The sequence below is a fragment of the Mus pahari genome, chromosome 4 (genome assembly GCF_900095145.1).
Source record: "Mus pahari chromosome 4, PAHARI_EIJ_v1.1, whole genome shotgun sequence".
NCBI lineage: Eukaryota > Metazoa > Chordata > Mammalia > Rodentia > Muridae > Mus > Mus pahari.
The window spans coordinates 85112592-85126751 of NC_034593.1; positions in this window are offsets into that span (position 1 = coordinate 85112592).

A 14160-nucleotide genomic window follows, 5' to 3' on the forward strand; every position below is an offset into this window, starting at 1 on the left:
TACACAGAGAAACCCTGTCTCAAAGAACAAACAAACAAAAAGAACCATCATTAAAAGTAGACTTTGAAAAACTAAACTTACAAGTCCCCTCCTACCTTCATGCCTGTGTGTGCATGTGTGTAGCCTAATGAGTTTCATCAGGGTTGCTTGCATGGGTGAGGGGTTATTTACAGGCACGTGGACACATTACCATGTTTACACCTTTGCAGGGCGGCAGAGTTACTTGTCTATTGCTGCGGAGAGACACAGGGCCAGGGGGACTTGTAAGAGAAGATGGTAAGAAGAGGGAAGCCTCTCCCCTCCTCCCTGCCCTCCTCAGACCTTTCCACCTCAGCATCTCCACTGCTACCCCTACCCACTAGGCTTACTTTTTCTTCTCTTTTTTTCTTTTTCTTTTCTTTTCTTTTCTTTTCTTTTCTTTTCTTTTCTTTTTTTTTTCTCTTTTCTTTTTTGGACAACCCTCTGGGCTGTCTCACTGGTCTCATACTCTTTTTTTTTTTTCTTTTTAAAGATTTATTTATTTATTTATTTATTTATATAGCTGTCTTCAGACACTCCAGAAGAGGGCATCAGATTTTTGTTACAGATGGTTGTGAGCCACCATGTGGTTGCTGGGATTTGAACTCAGGACCTTTGGAAGAGCAGTCGGTGCTCATACTCTTAAGCACCACCTGTAAAATGTGAATTTTCTTTCCTTGCCCCAAGATCCCAAAGTAACAACTCTGAGACTCAATTTTATTTACAAATACTTGGCCATAAGCTTTGGCTGTTTCCGGACTAGCTCATAAATCAATTGTCCTGGTATTCTAATTTCAGTTCTGTCAAGTGGCTGGGTACCTCTGCTCAGCTCCTGTGATTTTGACCTCCTCCATGTTCAGGGTGTATTCCCCACCTGACTCTCTCCCAGAATCCTTTCTGCCTACCTGATGTTCCACCTTCTATTCTACCCTTTCCTGTAGGACATAGGTTTATTATTATTATTATTATTATTATTATTATTATTATTATTAAGCAATATTACAATACAGTACACAAGAGATCTCTCTACAATTCTCCCTTTTAGTTCAATAAAAGGCTCTTTCTCTGATATCAATTAACTATATAGAATAATAGCAAATATGAAAACTATCAGGTAAGATTTACACTATAATCTCCAGTCCATATATTTTGGCAAACTTGGAGAAAGTATTCTATTATCTATCCTACCTTGGTGAATTCAGAGTTTTGTACCTAAATAAATTTCTATCATGACTTGCATTACCAATCTAAAACATCTTAGATCCTAAACAACTTAAACTTATATGTGAAACTATAACTATCTAGTCTTCAACCCCATCAGAGACCTGAGAAGGAATACATATTACCTCAGTATGCAGGAAGTGCAGGCAAGAAACTTCCAAAATTATAGAAATGACAGAGACAGTTGACTGTCTGGACAATTACCCTAAATCCTCCGAGTCACGGGAGAATGTATCATCTTCAGCCTTCTGGCGCAGATTATCTGACAGACGTTTCTGTGAAGCAGGAGCTATGAAGGACTTGCTGGCCTTGTCCTTGTAAATGCTGGCAGTCCACTCCTCTGCACCATGTTTGTCCAGTTTGGACAGCATACTGTCAGCAGTTGAAGCAAGGGCAGGTTCTTGCCCAGTGGCAGCTGGCCACATTTGAAGCAAGCTCCATAAAGAGATTCTTCAATGCTCATCATCATCTTTGACACTGAATGGGGATGTTGGCAGAAGCAGACATATCTCATGAAAAAAAAAGCTTTAAAATAATAAGCCATCTTTAAATGCCATATTCTGTAGGTCTCTGAGGTTTCTGAATACTATGTATGTATGTATGTACATACGTATGTGTCCATCACACACCTGAACAGGCAAACATTGCTTGTTTCTAGCTACTTAATATCTAGGAAGCATGTTTTTGTGATAACATATGCTTGGGGGGCAGCGGAAGCATCTTCAACAAGTGCTGCTGGGAAAACTGGACACCATCCATAGGCAGAAGTGGGAAATTTGGGCTGGAGAGATGGCTCAGTGGTTAAGAGCACTGATTGCTCTTCCAGAGGTCCTGAGTTCAAATCCCAGCAACCATATTGTGGCTCACAACCATCTTTAATGAGATCTGATGCCCTCTTTTGGTGTGTCTGAAGACAGCTACAGTGTACTTATATAATAAATAAATAACTCTTAAAAATATTAATAAAGGAAACACAGGGACAAAAATGGAGCAGAGACTGAAGGAAAGGCCATCCAAGGACCACTCCACTGATTCATTCCAACGGCAGACACCAAACTCTGACACTATTGCTGATGCCAAGATGTGCTTGCAGACAGGAGCCTGGTATGGCTGTCCTCTGAGAGGCTCTGCCAACACCTGACTAAGACAAAGGCTGATACTCACAGTCAACCATTGGGCTGAGTCCAGGGACCTCAACTTAAGAGTTAGGGGAAGGGCTGAAGGAACTGAAGGGGATTGTAACTCCACAGGGAGAACTACAGTATCAACTAACCAGACCCCTCGAGCTCCCAGGGACTAAACCACCAAGTGAAGAGTACACATGGGCCATCCATGGCTCCCGATACATATGTAGCAGAGGACTGCCTCATCTGGCATCCCTGAGAGGGGAGGTGCTTTGTTCTTGTGGAGGCTTGATGCCCCAGAGAAAGGGGGATGCTACAGGGGTGAGGCTGGCATGGGTGGGTAGGTGGAGGCACACCCTCTTAGAGGCAAAGGGGAGGGGGAGGGATGGGAAGTTTATGGAGGGGAGACAGGGAAGGGGAATAACATTTGAAATGTAAACAAATAAAAAGATAGAAAGGAGGGGCTGGAGAGATGGCTCAACGGTTAAGATCACTGACTGCTCTTCCAAAGGTCCCGAGTTCAAATCCCAACAACCACATGGTGGCTCACAACCATCCGTAATGAGATCTGCTGCCCTCTTTTGGTATGTCTGAAGACAGCTACAGTATACTTATATACAATAAATGAATAAATCTTAAAAAAAAAAAAAAAGATAGAAAAGGAAGGAAGTCGGGAGGCAGAAGCAGGCGGATTTCTGAGTTCGAGGCCAGCCTGGTCTACAAAGAGAGTTCCAGGACAGCCAGGGCTACACAGAGAAACCCTGTCTCGAAAAACCAAAAAAAAAAAAAAAAAAGGAAGAAAGGAAGAGAGGAAGAGAGAAAGAAAGAGAGGAAGAGAGAACGTGAGCTATAACATTTGCTGTCCAATCTCTATGTGCTGTGAAAAGGTAGGCTTACATAAAGTTTGAAAGATTGGAACAGTGTGAAGGACTGGATGAAGTGAGCTAGCTTCTTTGAAGCTGTCCTGGAAAGGCAACTGAGGTAGCCTGAGGCTGGGTCTCTTGGGCTATTTGTCCTGTCTTCTTCGGTGTCTGATCCTTTTGCTCTGCAAACATAGAGACTCCCCCGAGTAGCATACGTTTCTGTAATGACGTGTATATGGGATGTGCGGTGGGCACGGGTGAGTCAGTGACGGTGCTTTGAACTTTGTTTGAGGGGAAAGATATCCGTCTTTCTTTATAACAGTGTAACCAAACTGCAATGTATATCTCCAGCATGTCATCTGAAAGGATGGCGTGTAATAGTATGTAATGAGGACTCTACAGCCAAGAGTTATTGGCTACACATAGACATTCATGTCTCCGCCTGTTTCAGAGCTGTTCCCATATAAAGGGATCAGCATATATATTACCTGCTCTATTGGTTTTTGCTTATTTCTTTTTTCTTTCTAGCCAAGATCTTCGAGGTATCTCGTTCCCCCCTCCCCCCGCAATCATCTCTCTCTCTCTCTCTCTCTCTCTCTCTCTCTCTCTCTCTCTCTCTCTCTTTTTTTGGTTTTTCGAGACAGGGTTTCTCTGGGTAGCCCTGGCTGTCCTGGAACTCACTTTGTAGACCAGGCTGGCCTCGAACTCAGAAATCCACCTGCCTCTGCCTCCCGAGTGCTGGGATCAAAGGCGTGCACCACCATGCCTGGCTTATATCTGATTTTTTTTTTTAAGATTTATTTATTTATTTACTTATTTAATGTAAGTACACAGTAGCTGTCTTCAGACACTCCAGAAGAGGGAGTCAGATCTCGTTAAGGATGGTTGTGAGCCACCATGTGGTTGCTGGGATTTGAACTCAGGACCTTTGGAAGAGCAGTCGAGAGCTCTTACCTGCTGAGCCATCTCACCAGCCCCTCATATCTGATTTTTATTGGAAGGAATTCATAGTTTTTCTTCTCCTGTTGAAACAAAAATGTATTCTCTTCCCCAATGTAACACATTTCCTGCCTTTCATTCTGAGGTTGTGATCTTTTTTTGGTGTGTGTTTGTGAGGGACTTTGATTTAATTAGAATTTCTCTAGCAGTTGGATCTGATATCACTCTATTTAAAGCTGTAGTTAATTGAAGTGGAAACTTAAGGGTTCTTTGGAAGGTTGGTTTGGATGGTGTTTTGCTGGGGCATACATGTGAAGGAACATTTAGCTGAAGAAGACACAGGTGAAATGATGTTCTGCTAAACCAAGCACATGAAACCACACATGATGAAGCATTCTTAGCTAACAATACGCATGTATTGGTCCGACTTAAAATTTGTACTCAAGCTGCATTTGTTGGGACTTCATAAAGAAAAGCACACCAAAAAACTTGTGGTGGTGTGCTGCAGTTTCTTGCAGGGTTCACGGCCTCGGGCCGATCAGACTGATGTCAGCTGCGGCAAGACCCGTGGAGGACACGTGATGTTCGGAGGGTATGAATAGGACTCCTTGGACAGCGATGGAGGCTGAGCTGGGCTGCTTACAGAGCTAGGTAAACAGCGCTTGAGGGAGGGTCTAGCGTCCAGAGAGAACTTCTGTGTCTGCCACGTGGCGCCGCCACGCTACGTGGCGCCGCCACTGCTGATTCACGTTTGTTACCCCAACTCAACCAAACTGGTGCATCTGTGACGTGTTTGTGAGTGGATGGAGCTGCCTTTGCTGACCTGTGAACTGATTTCCAGACAACACAATCAGGAGTTGCTCCAAAAAAATCTTTCTAAACAGGTCCACTCCCCCCTCCCCCATTCCTTCCTTTCCCACTACCTCTGGTGGTGAGAGGTTAAAGGAGAGGTTAAAGCATTTAAGAGCCATCATTAAAAATAGGATTTGAAAAAATTAAAGTTACAGTTAATCTTTGTTAAAAGTCAGTGATAGATTCATGTTAACCCTGGGTTATAAATGATGCAGCTCATCTCTGTTGTACAACCTTGTCCCAAGCATTCCAGGCTAATTGTGTGACATTGTTCTAGGACAGTATCATCAAAGACAATCTGAACTCTCAATTCAGAACATGGACCTTCACCTAGTAATTGATCCCTGACAATATCAATGTCTCTAGTTCTATTTTGGTTGCTCTGTGATTGAAGCCGTGTCCTTCTACCATGTCAGCCATTGTAACTGGGGGCCAGGTTCTAGGATGGTTGTCATCAAATCTCTCCAATCTTTTGGAGTTATATGACCATGTGGAGCCCAGTTATTTGTTTTTGTTTTTGTTTTTGTTTTTTGTTGTTGTTGTTGTTGTTTTTCAAGACAGGGTTTCTCTGTATAGCCCTGGCTGTCCTGGAACTCACTTTGTAGACCAGGCTGGCCTCGAACTCAGAAATCTACCTGCCTCTGCCTCCCAAGTGCTGGGATTAAAGGCGTGCGCCACCACCGCCCGACAGAGCCCAGTTATTAAGCATCTGTTTGACATATGATGAGTGTAAGCTATAACTTGTTACTGCTTCCTTAAACCTCTTTAAATCCTGTGCCTCTATAGGTTGCCATTTGAATTCTTGATAACCCTGTAGTCTAGCTCTCTCCAGCCTGCTTTTAACCATGCTAGTTGCCCTCAGGCTCTGGTCAGAGAGAAACCTCAACCATCACTTGTTATCCTTTGCAAGCTATGCTGCAAGGCAACGGCTTCTGGCAAGGAAGTGTACCTCTGAAATGCATGCAGCTTGTGTGTGTGTGTGTGTGTGTGTGTGTGTGTGTGTGTGTGTGTGTGAGCAATTCCCCCAACCCTCAATAACCTTATGTGGGAACTTCTCTTCAGCGCCTTCTCTTGCTTATTTCTTTGGAAAGAAAGCTGCTCTTCCAGTCTCTTAGACGGCAATAGCCAGAGAGTTTTCTAGTGTCTCGGCGCCCTCTGCTGTTGGCTCTCTATAATATTTTGAAACTCATAATGCGTTCAACAGTTCATCCCAGCTACGTTCTTGTCCTTCTTCCCCAGGCCTCTTCTCTTGCCTCCGCTGTCCTTGATCTGGGTTTTAGTCTTCTTGCTCTGGGGCTCTGCTTTAGACGGGGACAATACTAGTCAACCTCAGGGTTCTTGGGACCAGAGAGCTGGAGAGATTCTCAGTGTGTCAAGTGTCCTCCCAGCAAACCTGCCGATCTGTGATGGATCTCCCAATCCATGTAAAAAGCCAGATGCAGCAGTGTTCATCTGTGATCCAATGCACATTGGGGATGTGAGAGGGGAAGATAGGAGAATCAAAGATAGCTGATGACAACAACAACAATGAGAACAACAACAACGAGAACAACAACAAGAACAATGAACAGTTCTTGGAATTAACTGAATTAACTGGCAATGATGGCTCATACTTATAATCTTAGATCTTGAATGGCTGAGGCAGCAGGAATGTTGTGAGTTAGGGCCAGAGTGGATTACACAGTGAGTTCTAGGCTAGCCTGGAATTAAAAAAAAATAAAAATAAAAATAGAGTCCTAGACCTTGGAGGGAAATTGTGGGACTTTTGGCAGAAAAGGAAAAGACAAATTATTTCTTTCTTTTATCTTTTTCTTTTTCTTTCTTTCTCTTTCTTTCTTTCTTTTTAGATTTATTGTTATATGTAAGTAGCTTGTCTTCAGACACACCAGAAGAGGGTGTTAGATCTCGTTACGGATGGTTGTGAGCCACCATGTGGTTGCTGGGATTTGAACTCAGGATCTTCAGAAGAGCAGTAAGTGCTCTTAATTACAGAGCCATCTCTCCAGGCCAAGATGAGTCATCTCTATTGAGATTGGTTGAGTCTCCAAATATCTCACAACTTGACCTAGTGGCTAGCCCACACACTCTGTGCCTGCCCCCTGCCCTAGCCAGGGACATGACATATTGTTCACTTGTTCCTTGCTCAACTAAGGGACTGGGTGGGTAATTGAAGCCTCACTTGTCTGCCTCTGACTTCTGCTTTGTTAGCTCTTGACAGTCTCCTGGTCATCAGCCCGACTGGTGTAGCTACAGACCTCCTGCGGCTGACTCCTGACTACTTTTTGTGTCAACTTGATAAAGATGGCATCATTGGACAAGAGAACCTCACTTGATTCAACATCCCTGTCCACCACAAGATTGGCCTGTAGGCAAGGCTATGGTGCATTTTCTGGACAGATGGTTGATGTGGGAGGGCCCAGCTCAGTATAGGTGGTGCCATCCCTTAGCTGGTGGTCCTGGGTGCAAGAAGAAAGCAGGCTGAGCAAACTTTGTGGAGCAAGCCAGTAAGTAGCACTCCCCCTTGGCCTCTGCATCAGTTCCTGCCTCCAGGTTCCTACCCTAAGTTCCTGCTCTGACTTCCCTTAGAAGCAGAGCTTGACCTTAGAGTAGGTGGAAATGTAAAATGAAACCTTCACCTCTGGGCTGCTTGGGCCCTGGTGTTTACCCAGGGATCCCTACACTGCTGTGCTGACAAGTCTTACTCTAACCTGGCATAAGCTAGCATTATCTGAAAGGAGGGAACCTCCCTCTAGGGCATTTTCTTACTTAGCCACTGATGGGGGAAGGCCCAGCCCATTATGGGTGGTGCCATCCCTGGGCAGGTGGTCCTGGGTTCTATAAGAAAGCAGGCAGAACAAGCCATAATAATCAAATCAATAGCCAGCTCCTGTTCACGGTCTCTGCATCAGCTTTTGCTTCCAGGTTCTGGCCCTACCTGCCTTCTTGTCCTGACTTCCTCCAGGGATGAACTACAATGTGGAATGTGACCCAACAAACCCTTTCCCCCACAGCTTGCTTTTGGTCATGGTGTTTCAGCACAGCAATGGAAACCCTAATGGGACAACAGTTGTGTGTAATAAATGCACCGAGTTTCCTGGCTGCTGTGGTGCCGCTTCTAGGAATTTGGCGTTTGTCACTGGGCTCAGGTTAGAAACACTGACCATGGGCTTTGTTTACTGCCTTACTTAATTACTCTCTTGTGTGATCTCCTTGTTTACTACTACGCTTGATGACTTTGTCTTTGATCTAAGAACTGACCATGTGTTTTGGATGTACCTAGAATGATATAAAAGCAGGCCGGAGAAAAATATAAACCTGCTTCAGCTTCAGCACTGGCTGGAGTCACGTTATGGTTCTAATTGTTTTCCTTCTTTTTCAATCCTCACTCCCTCTCTTGAGACCCTGTTGGCTGACTGAGCTGGCTTGGTCATCTCACAAAAGGAGAATGATTGTCTATAGATGATGGTAGAGCCTTGCTCCCAAATCACAAAGGTCCCTACTGTGGTTCACATATAGGCCTGCCAAATGCTTTGAACAGCATCCCTATCTGTCCCCAGCTCCCCACGTATCATCCATCTGGTCATATTGTTCTAGAGGTAGACCAGCCTGCAGAGCAGCCAGGACCTGCTGAAAAGCCTTTTCCTGTTCTAGACCTGACTCAGGGCAGCAGCTTTCCAAGTCACGTGGTAAATGGTCCTGAGTGAGGCACCCGAGTGAGGAATGTGCTGTCTCCAGAATCCAAGTAGGCCTTCTAAATGTTACGGTTCTCTCTCGGTGTTGAGAGGGGCCAGATGCAACAACTTATCTTTCAATTTAAAAGGAATACCTCCACATGCCCCAAATCACTGGACTTCTAAACATTTCACTGAGGTGAAAGGCCCTTGAATTTTGGGTAGATTTATTTCCCATTCTTGATGTGCACATGTGTTAGCAACAAATCCAAACTGACTGCTACCTCCTGCTCACTTGGTTCAGTCAGCACAAAGTCATCAATACAGTGAACCAACAGGATATTCTGTGGAAGAGACAGATGATCAGGATCCCTTCTAACTAAGTTATGACACAGGGGTGGAGAGTTAATATATCCTTGAGGCAAAGCTGTAAAGATAGACTGCCGTCCTTGTCAACTGAAAGTGAATTGCTTCTGGTGGTTCTTATGAACAGGTACTGAGAAAAAGGCATCTGCTAGATCAATAGCTGAATACTATGTGCCAGGAGATGTGTTAATTTGCTCAAGTAAGGAAATGACATCTGGTACAACAGCTGCAGTCAGTCACTGCTTGATTAAATTTGCAATAGTCAACTGTCATTCTCCAGGTTCCACCTGACTTCTGCACTGGCCAGATAGGAGAGTTAAAGGGAGATGTGGCAGAAACCACCACCCCTGCATCTTTCAAGTCCTTGATGGTGGCATTAATTTCTGCAATTCCTCCAGGAATACGACACTGTTTTTGGTTCACTATTTTTTCCTGGCAGAGGCAACTCTAAAGGCTTCCATTTAATCTTTTCAACCATAATAGCCCTCATTCCACAGGTCAGGGAACCAATGTGAGAATTCTGCTGACTTCTAAGGATATCTACCCCAATTATACATTCTGGAACTGGGGAAATAACCATAGGATGAGTTCAGGGACCCACCGGACCTACTGTGTGTTGGACTTTAGCCAAAACGCCATTAATCACCTGACCTCCATAAGTCCCTACTTTAACTGGAGGGCCACAGTGTTTTTGGGGGGATATCCTGGAATCAGTATTAGTTCAGACCCAATATTCAATTGACCCCAGAAAGTCTCTTGTTTTGTTTCCTCCAGTGTATTGTTGCTCTTGTAAAAGGCCTTATGTCCATCTGAAAAAGGACTGGAGAAAAGCTAACAGCATAACTAATAGGTATTGTATTAAGGTCCTTCTTCAGGGGAACCTGGCCATATTTTCATTCAAAGGGTTCTGGGTCTGCAAACTGGCTCAAGTCTGGAAATTGGTTCACAAGCCGGGATTCCTGCCACACCCACTCCAGTGGAGTCTACGTGACAAGTCCAAAAGCTTGGCCAAAGTCCTGAAGCCAAAAGTTTCACAGAAACTGGTCTCTTGGAGTCTTTGGCATCCCATAACATGGATGTGGTCCAGATATGTCCTTACGATAGTCAGTGAATGGTTTAGCGTGCTTTCTTTCAGTATTGCCTTATTATAAGTCCTCCAAGAAATGATTTGACAAATAGCTAAGTTAGATTGAACATTGTTTCCTGACCTCACCAGTGTCCCAGTATCCTAGGCAATGGTTGAGACAACCTCGGGCTGTGAATTTCGTAAGAATGTTACTCATTCAGACGAAATGCTTCCAGTGCTGGTAGAGAGATAGTGAAAGAAAGCAGGCATTGCAGTTTATTGGATAAGAGTTAGAAATCTCAGGGCAAGTTCAACAAAGTAAACTTAGAGTTCTCATTACAGTCAGTTATGGCAGATTATATTACATAATAGTAGAAAGAAGGTGGGTTGTGGTCTAAGAAGGAACTAGAGTAAATACTCAGAATAACAGCTGAGTCACTCCCATATACAGGAATTTACAATGGCCTAGGGAGAAGGTTATACAATAGACTAGAAACTATGGCTAGGGCGTGAAGCCCTTTCCCCTGGCTTCTAAGAATAAGCTGACTTAGAGCAGGTGGCTCTCTATGAAGCTGAAGCCAGCCTGGGCTACAAAGGTAGTTTCAGAACAATCAAGGCTATACAAAGAAACCTTGTCTCGAAAACCAAAACAACAACAACAAAAAATCTCTCATCAACATTAATCCAAGGTTTATCAGGCATTTCTAACTCCTTTTCAGAAGGCAATCTTTTGACAAATGCTTCAAACTTTTGACACCTTTTAACAGTGTCCACTTCCATATTACACCAAGAACCTCCACTCAGTGGGCCCACATCAATAAACTCAGCCTGATCTAGTTTTATGTTCCTTCCACCATTATCCCATGCTCTTTTTTATAAGGTTTATTTATTTAATTTATATAAGTACACTGTCACTGTCTTTAGACACACCAGAAGAGGGCATTGGATCCCATTACATATGGTTGTGAGCCACTTGTGGTTGCTGAGAATTGAACTCAGGACCTCTGGAAAAGCATTCAGTGCTCTTGACTGCTTAGCCATCTCTCCAGGCTACAACACTCATAAAATTCATTCATTCCCACGCGTATTTCCCCAGAGTTTTGCTTGAATGAGGTAGCAAACCCCTTAAGCTCCTTAGTAGTGTAGTGCAACTCTTTGAAACTTTCTACCTCCCCTTTAGGAGCCTGCTTAGCCTTAAGTGTAATTCTAGGTCTATAGGCAACTATTGGTGAACACTGAGGGACACTGGTATTGTCTTGCCTGGCATCTCCTTCAGAGAAAACCACTGCTGCCTTAGCAGGCGATAAAGGATTCATTTCCTCACTGAAAGTTGAAAAGGGCCACATTTAAGAGGGAGGGCAGGGAAATGCATCTTCTACTATGACTGGGGGGGGCTACTTCCTCAGGTGAGATAAATCCTTGAGAATCTAGGGTTCAAAATTCTCGGCTTCAATAGGGTCCTCCTACCCACTCCCATCCCAAGTTACATGATCCCCTCCTTTCCCAATTAATCCCCTTATCTCAATACCAACATTCGTAGAGGCTGGAACGTGAATTTTTGCTGTAATTCAGCCAACCTGTGAGGACATTCTAAACCACCACAGTGTCCAACCATCAGCCTTTCCTCATCTTTCTACCTTACCTGAAGTTAAGGGAGCTTAAAAGCTGAGCTGAGTTAAGATGCTCTTTATAAACAACTGGACACCATGCTCCTGGCTTGACGGCTCTCCAGATCCTTTTCTTAAAACAAAACAAAACAAAACAAACAAACAAAAAACCTTTTAGTGTATAAGGGTGTGTGTCTGTGTGTCTGTGTGTATCTTCGTATGCCTATGCCATGTGTGTGGATGCTCATGGAGGCCAGAAGAGGGTGTGTGATTCCCTGAAGCTGGAGTTACAATCAACTATGAGTTGCCTGATAGGGGTGCAGACAACCAAACCCTGGGTCTCTGGAGAAGCAGTGAATGCTCCTAACCACTGAGCTATCTCTTTGGCACACTCCCCCAATCCCAAGCTTTTTTTCTTTTAAACTTGTTGTTGTCGTCGTCGTTGTTGTTTTGGTTTTCAAGACAGGATTTCTCTGTATAGCCCTTGCTGTACTAGAACTTGCTCTGTAGACTAGACTGGCCTTGAACTCAGATCTGCCTGCCTCTGCCTCCTGCCTCCTGAGTGCTGGGATTAAAAGTGTGCTGTCATCACCCAGCTAAACTTTTTTTTTGTTGTTAAGATTTATTATTATATCTAAGCACACTGTAGCTGTCTTCAGACACACCAGAAGAGGGCATCGGATCCCATTACAGATGGTTGTGAGCCACCATGTGGTTGCTGGGAATTGAACTCAGGACCTTCAGAAGAGCAGTCGGTGCTCTTAATTGTTGAGCCATCTCGCCAGCCCTAAACTTTTTTTTTTTTTAATTTTATGTATATTTTCCCCATAGGATGTCTGTTACCATATGTGTGACTGATGCAGAGAAAGGCCAGAAGAGTGTGTTGGGTCCCCTGGAATTGGAGTTATAGACAGTTGTTAGTTGCCATGTGATTGCTGAGAATGAAACTCTTGCCCTCTGGAAGCGCAGTCAGAGCTCTTAAGCACTGAGCCATCTCTCCAGCCTTGCCCCAAGATTCCTCTGTAGGAGCAATGACCTGCATGAAACAGGCATAGTAAACATCTTCCATTTGTCACCAGGGATTTGCTGCCACCCACGGAGTCACGTTAGGACCCAGAAGGGTGGGCACATGTGTCCTCCCCTGACCATGGGGCCCACCAATCCCCTTCTGAACCTCCTGAGAAGCCAGAGCCAGACATGCCCAGAGGAAAGCAAACTGTTTACACATTGACTCTCTCCACTGTGTTCTGCCAACATTCCACCTTCAAGTGTTCCTGAACTTCAGAAATAGTCTTTAGGAGAGCTGAGAGGCTCCACACCCAACCACGACAGCCTTACCAGCCATGGGAATCTACCTGGTTTTGATATCAAATTTCCCCTAACGCCTGAATCAAACAAAAGCTGAGACTGGAGGTGAGAGGGCTTCCTGCCAACGGTGTATATGCCAGGGTTGGAGACACAGATCAGCAGTTAGGAACACTTGTTACTCTGCAGAGAGTCAGGACCCAATTCCCAGCACCCATACGGTAACTCAAAACCATCTGTAGCCCCAGTTCCAGGGGATCCAATCTGCATGCAGGCGAAAATTCATAATCATGAAGTAAAATAAAGAAAATTCATAATCATGAAGTAAAATAAAGAAATCTTTTTAAAAAATAGTATTTCTGGCAGATTAGATTAAGTCTGTTTTATTTTTCTAGGGAGTTACTGAGGCATTAGGCAAGTTTAGGTTCATAACTATTTGTGAGAGTGGAATTGACTAGTAAGCTAAGTAATTCATCATGTAATTTACCAGATTGAAAAAAGAGAGACTGGGCATGGTGGCGCATGCCTTTAATCCCAGTACTCGGGAGGCAGAGGCAGGCAGATTTCTGAGTTTGAGGCCAGCCTGGTCTACAGAGTGAGTTCCAGGACAGCCAGGGCTACACAGAGAAACCCTGTCTCGAAAAACCAGAAGAGAGAGAGAGAGAGAGAGAGAGAGAGAGAGAGAGAGAGAGAGAGAAGAGATTATATAATTATTTCAATGGAACAGTAGAATGTGCTAACATTTCACAGCCATTTATGAATAGATTATTTTAAAAATTATCACACTGGAAGCCTGGAGAGATGGCTCATTGGCTTAGGCCACTCGTTGCTCTTGCAGAGAGCACAGGTTCAGTTTCCAGCACTCACAAGGTGGATCACAGCATCTATAACTCCAGTTCCTGAAGCTGTGATCTGATGCCATCCTCTGGAGACTCCTTGAGCACCAAGGACACACATGGTACACAGATGCTCATGCAGGCAAAGCACCTACCCACACAAAATTAAAACAAGGTTAGAAAATTGTTATAATTAGCTGAACACATGCTTAACATGAGCAAGGCCTGGGGTTCAAGCCAAGGACCCCCCAAAAATATGCATAGGTAATATGACTTCCTGCAAGAAAAATCC